The 9,991-nt window shown below is 36.3% G+C and overlaps 1 pseudogene; it reads right to left on the reverse strand.

The window, feature by feature from the left end:
• Positions 1-388: 388 nt before the first annotated feature.
• Positions 389-1,973, reverse strand: LOC132673377 (BRCA2 and CDKN1A-interacting protein pseudogene; annotated as a pseudogene).
• Positions 1,974-9,991: the final 8,018 nt, after the last annotated feature.

Raw genomic sequence — 9,991 nt, forward strand, 5'->3', positions numbered from 1 at the left:
TTCTGTGAATATACTAAAACCCAATGAACTGTAAACTTTACATGGGTGAATTTTATGGTATGTCTGTTATATCTCAATTAGGCTGTATAAAAATACCAGTAGGAAAAAACCCAAGACTGGCCAATAAATTTCAACACGGTTTATATGTCAGATTATATAGAAACAAACAAAAACACCCATGCCACATCTTGAAATCTTATGGAAATTTTTAACAGTGCTTGATTGAGAGCATCTGACCTACTCATACTCAAATGCATATTTATGAAAACCAAGTCCAACTCCTTAGTACCTTTAGGATCTTAATACACCTGACTTGTATTCTGGTGCTCCTCAATCCCCAATATCTGCAACACTGCACATCTCAATTTCTGCCTACTCCCTCCTTTCATGGCAATAATTTATAAACATTCTTGTGAACCTGTATTGTTGAAAACTTATGTAAATCACTGCTGTTTGCTTTTGCCAGAACACATTTATTGAGATCTTGAATTGGATAAATCTTACCTTCCAAAAAAAAAAGTAATCAAATTCTGTAATTCATTTCAGTGTGAAATATACTGAATTTCCTCCAGGTTGGTTAAACTTTAGTCAGAAAGACCATTCCAGATATAAAGAAAAATATTCCAGATAACCAGGAAAACTATTCATGGAATAGATGTCAAGCACTTTTTTTTCCATTATTTAAAAATAAAAAATGAAAGTTTTTATTGAGTTCTAAATTACTACTCCACGTTTTCCTTCTTACTGGAAAAGCTCTTCATCAACCATTCATAATTTGACCAATTTTTTTTTTTTAAAGCTATTTTGTAAATGTGTCACAGACACAGGTGACAACCCTACTTTTTTTGTAGAGGGACTTAATCTGAATAAAGTGATGAGTTTTTCAGTAAATCTGAGCTGTTTTCTGGTAATTTTACAAAAATGAAAACCAGCCCCCTGCTGCCCATGGGAAATGGGTCAGAGAGAGAGATGCTCTTTCAGTTTACCCATGATTTCATCCATCTTGTCACCTGGAGTCAACATCACAGTTTGCAAGGGCTTCATTGGGACGTCGTCAAAGGACCACCTGCCTCCCAGACAGGTGTTACTCTCTTCCTGCACCGAGTAGTTGGACTTCAAGATTGCCTTCTCATAGAAAAATTCTTCCTCTGCACTTGCGAACATTAACTCATCTTTTTCTTGGCTGCTCCATTTCTTTTTGGGATTGTTTTTTCCAGCTTCCACAAACATCTTGCTAATCAGAAGGTAGAAGGAACACTCTCCACACAGCTTGTTCGTTCCGTGTGCCTCTGCCAGTTCTTTCTGGAGCTGCTGGTGCATGGGCAGCGCGATCTGAGGAGGAACGTTAATGAACCTCTCGCTGAGGAGAAAGCCCACAGGCTTGGAGGCATTGTTGAAAAGCGTGTCCAGCTTTTCAACCGAGATCTTTCCACAGCTCTTCTCACAGGAGCTCAGGATCAACTCTTTAATTTGTTCAGCACACCGCGTACCCTTTCAGTTAAATTTAAAAGACTTATGAATCCAAAAATCTCATCTTCATCCACATCGTCATCACTGTCTTCTGAAACATCTGTTGGCTTAATCACACTCCCGATGTGGTTTTGTTGAATTAAGAAATCAGTTAGTTCTGCAATGTTCACAGGAGCCTTCAGGAAAAGCTGCTGCAGTTAACTTCTTAATTCTGTCATAATCATTATCTGAGATGGAATACGCTTCAAATTCAACATTCACTTCCTCGTCGACGCTCTCGTCGTCTTCATCCTCTTCTTCGTCACTGTCTTTATCGTCTTCGTCCTCATCCTCCACTTCATCTTCCTCTTCTTCCTCATCTCACGGGACCGGAACACCTGGAACCTGTGGAGCCCCACTACCCAAGGCATGCCACTTGGGCCTGGATGCCATACAAGCCTCTGTCAAGCACTTTTAACAACTAGCAATTAATTTTAAAATGTTCTACTTCACAAAATGTACTACATTAAAAAAATACATCCTGGTTTACAAAATAAGACATTATGTTTTTTTCTGTAACAACTTCCCTAAAAGCCACTTTTTTAAAAAGTTTATTATTATTATTATTATTTTTATTTTGGGAGAGAGAGAGTAAGCAGGGGAGAGGCAGAGAGAGAGGGAAAGAGAGAGAATCCCAAGCAGGCTCTGCCCTGTCAGTGTAGAGCCTGACACAGGGCTCAAACTCAACTCAGGAACCCTGAGATCATGACCTGAGCCCAAATCAGGAGTCGGAAACTTAACCGACTTAGCCACCCAGGCATCCTCCCTAAAAGCCACTCTTAATACACAATCTAAATAAACACAGTATCTTTGTCATGAAAAAAACACCAGACCAACAAGCAAATGTCATTCTATAGCTACTCAGTGACTTTATGCGGAATTTAAATTTTGGATTAGATCAAGTCAGTGAGTTAAAAAGAATGTACTATGCTTTCCATACTATTACAATGCATATTTTCTCACCAGTAGACACACACAAACTCTTGCACAGTAGACATAAAACAAACTCTTTACTAAATAAACTGAAATTATTTTTCAGTTATATCATAGGCAATGTATGCTGACTTTTCAATTTCTTAATTAGCTCACTGAGTGGTGTAGGCTCATTTATAACTTGGTCATAAACACTAGCATTTGAATCAGGAGGGAAGGAAGGTCTTCTAAGTACATAAGTAGTTTCGAGCAAGTAACATTAGAACGTCTAGAAGAATATCGCTTCTCGGCCTTTTGGCTAAGATCAAGTGTAGAATGTCTAGAAGAATAAAGCACTGAGTCTGTAGTAAGCATGATAAGCAATCTATCTTGAAATATTCCCCAATAAACTTGCCTCCATTAAGTTCTGGGGCCAAAAAAAAAAAAGGGGGTATATTAATTGACCTGATTAATTCCTTTATATTTGGTATAGTACAAAGTTGGACTTGTAGTTTAGAGATGATTCTTGAAGTCCTGGCCAGGCCGTTAACTTAGTATCTTTGAAGCACAGGATGTCAGATGAAAAGCTGTGAGAGAAATGAGATCAAGACAAGAATGCTTGTATTCTTTATAACAAGGCTTTATGATAGGATATGTAAAAGCAATTCAGTTAATGTTACCTGACCACCAACTTTCACTTGGTTCTGTATTTTGCATTTAGAAGGTTTAAACCCCACGTTATCCTTGGAAATGCATATATTGATATATTTCATTAAAAACCACCAAGTGAGACTCTTCTTTTTCTTTTCAAAACATTTTATTTTTAAGTAATTTCTACATCGAATGTGGGGCTTGAACTTAAAACCCCAAGATTAAGAGTGGCATGCTCTACTGACTGAGCCAGCCGGGCATCCCTGACTCCTTTTTCATAGCTCATTCTTTAAGCTGCCCTATCTTTAAGCTAATTTGTTCAATGATGAGAGGAAAGGAGAGAGCAAGTAGGAAGTAGAGAAAGCAAGAAAAGGAAATGGAAGCTGCAGCCATTTAGAATATGGAAATTTTGACTCAAATGGATTTCTACTAAGTCATGAGCTTCTTGAAGGCAGAGGTATGTCTTTAAGGACAGAAGCAATTTAATTAGTAGCCATTTCTGTGATCTTAGTGGAACTTGTTTGTTTCACAAACAAGAACATCAATTATCCCTTATCTTAGTACCAGCATTTCTGTAAGCATTTTAACAAATGCCACATAAACCAAGAGAAAACAACATGAGAAAAGATGAATAATTTCCTTTCTAAAATTAAAGTACAGGTGTTAGATGCTAATAGAGTCCAAGTGGATATGAACTGTATTTAACATTTAAATCAATCCTCTTAAACTGTCACCTATCTTATTACTGGACTTTCCATTTCAGTAGTTAGGTAGACTCAACTGAAAAGTTGTGTAGCAGCTGCAGAAAAGCCATCAAGCAATTTTCATGTGCCACAAACACAGCTTAAAACTAGACTACAAAAGACACTTTACACTTTTTAAATTTTAAATTTCAAAATCAGCATTCATTAGGTATAAAATTAACACTCACAAAAAGCCATGGAATGTATACACTGGACCTTATACCAGGTTAACCCTTTCATGTAATGTAATATGGCAACCAGAAAATTTCATTCTTTATTTACCTTAAAAATTTAATAAAACTTTAGAGTTGGAAAAGGCCTTCTAGATCATGAATTTAAGAGTTTAAACTTGGGTCTTTAAAATTCCAAAACAATTACAAGTAGAAGCAACATTCTTTATTTAAAAATAAACAAAACACACAGTACTCTTGCATAATAGACACAAAACACAACACAAAACATCATGTCTCTCTGGATTAAAGAATGATTCATAAGAAAGTTAATGTCAAACTAATATATTCTTTAAAAATGACTACCTCTAAAATCAGTGCATATGCTGAAATGCTAACTTCTAGGAAAAACCTACACTTAATTACATCTAATTAACATAAATACCCAATTACCTAAAGTCAGTCAATGGACTAGGAAACACAGGTTAATCTTAAAATTTCAATAAGAATATTCAAAACTTTAAAAAAGGGGAATGATTTTATGGTTGGGTCAGCACAGCATGTGCCTCTTGATCTCAGGGTTGTGAGTTTAAGCCCCATGTTGGGTACAGAGATTATTTTTTACAAAATGGAGATGATTTTAAATAATCTTCCTACCTGCTCTTTGTATTACTAATAGCAAGAAATGAAAAAGTTTGACAGTATTCTCAGCTAAATTGTGATTTAATATTATATTGACAAAAATTCAAGAACTAGGAAAAAATGGAATAAAGAAATAAATGAATGGATTTTTGTGCTATAATATTCCATGTTAGTAGGTGTTTCTAATTTCAAGATTTAAAACTTCTTGGGGAACCTGGGTGGTTCAGTCAGTTAAGCATCTGAGTCGTGATCTTGGCTCTGGTCATGATCTCATGGTTTGTGAGATTGAGCCCCGAGTCAGGCTCCATGTTGATAGTGCAGAGCCTGCTTGGGATTCTCTCTCTTCATCCCTTGCTTCCTCTCACTCTCTCTCTAAATAAATAAATAAACAAACTTTAAAACAAAAAACAAAGCAAAACAAAACTTATTCTCAAATACTCTGAGTCAAACAGCTTTATTTATAAAAGCTAAAAACCAGGAACAGCACAGGGGTGGCAATCAGAAGAGAAAAACGAATTGTATATTTATGAAATAAAATTCTATTCTATAGTAAAAAAGGAAACATTCACACATGTAACAATGTAGATAAATGTGAAAAACATGTTGAGTTAAAGAAGACCTACACAAAAGAGTACATATTGTATGAATTCATTTATATAAGGCCCAGCACTAGAAAACATATGATGAAAAAGAATCAAAACTTTTGGTTGTTGTTTATTGGCATTATGGTAATGTTCTATACCTTGACAGACACCTGGGTCTATGTATACAATTTATTGAAATTTCATTAAATGGTTAAGTTCTTGATTTATGCATTTCTATGTGTATATTTACCCATTAAAAAAAAAATCAAATACTGACTGAACTCTAGCTAATTACATGAATGCCAAAGTGTTCAGGAGTGAAGTGATCCCTGAAATTTATTTTGAAATGTGTCAAAAAAAAATGAGATGGATTGGGGTACCTGGGTGGCTCAGTCGGTTAAGTGTCTAGCTCTTGATTTTGGCTCAGGTCATGATCTTACAGTTTGTGAGATCGAGTCCTGTGCTGGGCTCCAGGCTCACAGCACAGAGTCTGCTTGGGATTCTCTCTCTCTCCCTCAAAAATAAATAAATAAACATTTTAAAAAATGAGATGAGGGGTGCCTAAGTGGCTCACTCTCGGTTTTGGCTCAGGTCACAATCTCTCAGTTCGTGGGTTCGAGCCCTGTATTGGGCTCTGTGCTAACAGTGTGGAGCTTGCTTGGGATTCTCACTCCGTCTCTGCCCCCTCCAGCTTCTGCTTTCTGTCTCTCTCAAAAATAAATAAACCGAAAAAAATGAGATGGATTGACAGATATATGATTAAACAAACAGTACAAAATGTTAGTAACTGCTAAAATGAGTCCTCTATCAAACTTTATGTATGTTTGGAAAATTTCAGCAGATCTCTAAAAGCAACCCAGATACTAGAAGACAAATTTAAGTACAAGGTTAAAATGATTTTGAATTTAGCATTCTAAAACATCATTCAGGTATGATGGCAGAATAAAGACTTCAGGCATGTAAAGTCTGAAAAGGTTTACTTCTCAAGCAAACTTTTTAAGGAAAATACCTCAGGCTATTATCTAGCAAAATGAGTATTTTAAAAACCAATAAAGAGGAAGGATCCATAGAATCCAGCAAACAGTTGATTCAACCTTGGAGGGCAGAAGGGAAGTCCCAGGATGAGGGCAGGACACAAAAATCAAAGAGAAAATCTCTGAGGTACAGAAGTATCCATGATGGGAATGCAAGCTGGTACAGCCACTCTGGACAACAGTATGGAGGTTCCTCAAAAAACTAAAAATAGAACTACCTTACAACCCAGCAATTGCACTACTAGGCATTTATCCAAGGGATACAGGTGTGCTGTTTCGAAGGGACACATGCACCCCCATGTTTATAGCAGCACTATCAACAATAGCTAAAGACTCATAAATATGGACAACAAACTGAGGGTTTACTGGAGGGGTTCTGGGAGGGGGGGATGGGCTAAATGGGTAAGGGGCACTAAGGAATCTACTCCTGAAATCACTGTTGCACTATATGCTAATTTGGATGTAAATTTAAAAAAATAAAAAATTAAATTAAAAAAAAAAAAAAAAGAAAGAAGTATCCATGAAATAGAGACTGAATAACTTTGAGGGTATGGTGATGGTACACTATTGCTTGCCAATCAGAAAAAAAAGGCTGTTAGAAACTCCAGAATTAAAAAGTTACAGAAAACCCATGCTTCCAACGTGTAACAAAACAATTTGACATGATATTGATAAATTGATGGAAGCATGAAAAAGAATCCATTTGACATTTGGTGCTAAGAACATTCTAGCTCGAGAGACTCATGAATCCTGATAATAAGACAGCAGATAAGGGAATGATAATCAACTACTGATCCACTGTACTGTTTGATTTTTATATGTAATGCACTGTTTTAAAAAAGCTTTTAAAAGTGCAAACTTTCCAAAAAGTTCATTTTAGAAATGTAGTAAGTTTTACACTGGTTCAGTTTTCATCTTAGTCAAAAAGAAAAGTTTACCATCTGTTGATGTATTGAATAAATATTTTTGATTTCAAAAGACACACAAGGTGGCAAAATTATCCAAATTAAAAAAATAAACAACCTGAGCACATTTCTGAAATCAGCTTATCAAAATGATCTAAAAATAGCTTTTAAAACTATCCTTCAAGACATTTCTTTCCTATGATTGTACCACCTTATAAAAGATAAAAACCTAAAACCACAAAGATACCATTATGGTCTAGCTGCCTGGTTCTGTGACAAGATCTAATTTGCTTTGAGGATTAGATCGAGTTTCTCACCAGCAATAATATGGAATACAACCTGGTAAGCCTAAGGTGGTGCTAAACAGCCAGGGGGAGTAAAACTGGGAGACACATACCTACTGAGGGCATCTATAGGGTTACTCTTCCTATCCCTTTTCCCTCTTTTTAGGACAACTGGGCCAAGCAAGTGGGTCTTAGGCCTGGGCAGGTAAAGTCTCCCATCCCTACCCATACCTTATTTTCTACTCTCTGGGGGCAAGGAGGGAGAAGGAGAGCCTATAGATGACACTGATATTGATGTACATTTATGATAACATTTCAATTATGCTCTCCTCCTCCAACTGGATCTTCTCTCCTTTGACTATACCCTCCTCTACATCAAATACTATATACGTATATACACATATACACACATACATACACATATATATACACAAACATAAACATACACAGGTATACAGATATGTACATACCTATATATATTCACATTTGTAGCCATATACCTGAAAACCCGGAAACAAAGAAATAAGAGACAAGAAGTCCCTTAGGAATGTACTCCTGTCACCAGAGTAGTTCAAGCAAAGGCTAAATGACTTTTGCTTGATTGCTGTCCTGTCAGATCCTTATAATAGCTGGCTGGAAAGGCCCAAGCCAGGTATCTCCCCTTGTCCTCATTTCAACTCACTGGAAGAAGAAATGAAAAGTAGATAACTTTAGGACAAGTTGCCACTGGACTGATCCTTGAGAACTACTGCGGTTGGACCAGAAATTCTCACATTCCAACACAAAGATTTACCTACCACTCTATATAAATGCATCTTTTGGTTTAGTATTGAAAAAACAAGAAATCCTTTTGGTTTAGCATTAAAAAGACAAGTGAAGATTAAAGATTTAGGTTTAGACTTTGCTAATGTCCTTTAAAATCCAGTACATTTGGAATTAACAGGCTCTACAGTGGAAATGATTCATTTGGCTAAAAATATGCATAGCCGACAGTCCCAGAGCCACACCTCAAAGTGTTCCTAATGTACTTACTCCTTTAAATGCTGTCTTCGGGAGGACACTGAACATCAGTAAACAAGTATAATTTCCATTTCCATCTCCTCCATTTCATGGCCTTTGTACTTTGTTCCTTCTACCCAGAATGTTCTTCACTCATATATCTCATGGCTTGTTCTCTTACTTCATTCAAGTGTTTGCATTTTCAAATGTCAAGAGGTCTTCCCTGATCACCCTGTCTCAAATAGACTGTATACCTCATTCTGTCAATCTTTAAGCTCTCAACCTTTTGTATTCATTGCAATAATTTCTGTATTTCTATCTGACATTATATTTTATATATATTCCATTTCTTTGTCTCACCCATAAGAAAATGAGATCCAGGAGGGCAAAGGCATTCTCTGTTTTACAAAACCAATACAAAGTAAGTTTTCAATAAATACTTGCTGAATGAGTGAATTCATACTTTTCATTATTTTGTATAGTAATAATTGTATCACTTTAGCTTTGCATACAAATGCCAAGTTAAAGTTACTACTGTAATGACATAGAGTTCTAGTGGCAAGAATTATTTTTTTTAGAACTTTATACATGACTTGGTCCAGTATTTATAGAATCATTAAAAAATTGGAGTCATTTATGATTTAATTTTATTAATTTTAACAGGGGGGAAAATGCTAAAGGAACCATTCTCTAATTTAAGGCAGAGTTTTTTTTTTTTGGTTTCCTTCATTCTTCAACATTAATAGCAGGATGAGTAAGATGACAAATGACCTAAAGGAGGCATCAATTTTACTTCATTTCTTCCACCCCCCCGCTTTTTTTTTAAAAGATTTCATTTCTCAGTAACCTTTAAACCCAACGTGGGGCTTGAACTCACAACCCCGAGATCAAGAGTCCCACACTCCACCAACTGAGCCACGCAGGCCCCCTCTTACTCCCTCATTTCTGATAAATTCTTTTACCTTCTTTGTTGACCCTTCTTCCATTCCCTTCTTCACTATCATGATTTGTAGCTATAAGGGCTGATAATAAAAGACTAAATGAATAAAACTCAACTCTTAAGTAAACACCACCACAATAAACCAAGTTTACATGAAGGTTACCATGCTGTGATATGTAAACTTTTGGGGGGGGGGGTGGAAATTAGCTAATCCCATACAATAGAGAAGGGTTGACAAGTCTAAATTAAAGACAAGAATCAGTTCTTTGGTGGTTTCTCTATACCCCAAACTTCACAGCCACGATCTTGTTTCCTCCTTTCAAAGTATAGTGTCATTACCTCCATTTTACAGATGAAGAAACCTACTGAGAGGCTAAATTACTTGCTCAAAATCACATCAACTGTTCAGTGGCGACTTGTGATTTTTAACCAAGTCTTTGAGTTTCCAAACATTTATTTCTTCCCACTGGACAAGCTGTTTTCACAATGTGGTCCAAGGACCACTGTGGATCAAGATCCTGTCAAAGGGTCCATGAGGTCCCTCACTTTTCTTCTATCTGTGTGTGGCCAAATTATCTTCTTAGATTTCAGCCAAAATCACATGTCCAATGAGAGTGA

The sequence above is a fragment of the Panthera onca genome, chromosome C1 (genome assembly GCF_046562875.1).
Source record: "Panthera onca isolate mPanOnc1 chromosome C1, mPanOnc1 haplotype 2, whole genome shotgun sequence".
NCBI lineage: Eukaryota > Metazoa > Chordata > Mammalia > Carnivora > Felidae > Panthera > Panthera onca.